This window comes from Trypanosoma equiperdum (genome assembly GCF_001457755.1).
Source record: "Trypanosoma equiperdum strain OVI genome assembly, contig: ctg_1018, whole genome shotgun sequence".
Taxonomy (NCBI): domain Eukaryota; phylum Euglenozoa; class Kinetoplastea; order Trypanosomatida; family Trypanosomatidae; genus Trypanosoma; species Trypanosoma equiperdum.
The window spans coordinates 15,853-18,124 of NW_027122970.1; positions in this window are offsets into that span (position 1 = coordinate 15,853).

The following is a 2,272-nucleotide window of genomic DNA, read 5'->3' on the forward strand; positions in this document are numbered from 1 at the left end:
GAGCTTTTTTTTTTTGATGAAAATAGGAAGGGATACTGAAAAAACATACCAAGAAAAAGAAAAAAAAAGGCAAAAAAAAAATAATCCCAATAAATAAAATCAAGTAAATGAGATAGAGAGGGGAATGAAAATAATGAAAAAAAAAGATCCAAACGACCCACTGAAAAAGAGAAAAGACGAGGGCAAAAGCAAAGGCAAAGGAGGAAGAAGGGGACAGAGACAGTTTCAAAAAATAAAAAAAATAAAAAGGGGAGGAGGGGAATTAGTTGGTGGAGTGGAGTGTAGGAGGAATAAAAAAGAAAAAAAGAATGGAAGGAAGGAAGGAAGGGAAGTAAAGAAAAAAAAAGAAGGTAAAATAATATAAGTAATATAAATGATATAATTATATACGCACATGTCAGGCAGCTTCAAAAATAAATAAACAAACAAATAAACAGAAAGAAGGGGACAAAAAAAAGTTTTTTTTAAAAAAAATTATGATATAAAGATAAAATGAGTAAGGGGTTCGAGTTATATAAAAATGGTGGAAGCGACCGCAACGCGTTGAGGCCCCGAATGAACGGAATGAAAATTACCGGCAGTGCTGCTGATTTCACACACACACCACACACCACACACGCAAAAAGAAAAAAATAAATAAAAATAAAAATAGACAGACAAACAACAGCCACACAAACAAACACTTCCCGTAGATTAGAGAGTATAAAAAGGTACCAACTTATAAATTCCGTGGCCCGTATTCACGTTGAAGGAAAACAAAAATATATATTAATATTATTAATAAGTAATGAAAAATGTGCGGGTGGTAGGTGAAGAGACAATAAATTGGCATAATGAAAACTCACATAATTCTACTCGCTTCCCACATATTCGCCGCAGAAATACGCGCATAAAAATACGCGACAGTGAAATCAGGTGTGTCAGTGGTTGCGTTAGTTCGTATTTATTTTTTCTTTTTTCTTGTTTTGTCTTATTTTTCTTTTTATCTTACTTGACTTTTGCTTTGGCATCAAAGAAGGATTGGAAAATTATGTGGGGAGGGGAGAAACGAGGATAATAATAATAATAATAAAGGGAAGGGAGTGACAATGGGAAAAGGTAAACAAGAGGGGAAACTAAGTTAAAGTAATAAAAATATGAAAGTAAAGGGTAAAAAGTCGACACAACAAAAATGAGAACGTGTGTAAATTAGTGGCTCATTTAAAAACTTAAAGAAAGGGGGAAAAAAGAGTAAAGCAATGTTTATTTGTTCGCTGCGTATTTATTGGCAAGTTGAACGATGCAAAAATAGGAGAGAAATTATGTTGGGGCATAGGGAATAGTTGCTCCGCCTCCCCACCCTCTTTAGAACCATCAGCATCGTGTTTTGTTCTCTTTTTTTTCTTTTTTTTTTTCATTTTAAAGGTTTCTTGTAAATGTTGCTATAGTATATAATGAAAGGTAATAATCCCACAAAAATAAATGCAAACATTTATATATTCATACATTCACACAAAAACACTGCTTTTCGGAGTTGGCGGAGGGATATGAGCGTTTTTAAAACCACACGTATGCGTTAGCGGAAGATGATACGCACAAAATAAAGTTTAAAAGAAAGGAATTGGGTAAAAACAAAAAGAAAAACAGAAACAAAAAAGGAAGGGAAGGGAAGGGAAGGGGAAAAAGAAAAGAGAAAAAGGGATGATGCATGCCCGGGGAAACATATAAATGGATATGCAAATATATAAACATATATGCAAGTGTCAGATCATATAAAAATGCAAACATATATAAGTGTCAGGTCATATAATGACTTAAACAAACACATATATAAATTTATATACATTAATTTACTTATACATATTTTTTTTTTAAAAAAATAACGAAAATAGTTTAGGGAGGAGTAAGACAAAGACGATAAGGAAACAAAAAAAAATATTCAAACACAAAGCTCAAGTGTCACATTATTTCATTTCATTTCATTTCTTTTGTTTTGTTTTTTTTCTTTTTTAAAAAAATACCACCTTTTTTTTCTTTCCTTTCCTCCTCTTTTTCTTTACCTTTTTTTTCTTTCAAAAATGGGGTAGTGAAAAGAAGCGTCGAAGGAAATTATATTGATAATAATTAAACACTAAAATGAGAGAAAATAAGTAAATAAACAAAAAAAAGCAATCACAACATGATGAGATGAGGTGTACATAAGGGGAAACTCATGTCAGTCGTGTTTTGCCTTGTTTGACCCCGGTCATACGTGTAGAAGTGGAGAAATAAAAATAACGATAAGAAAAAAAAA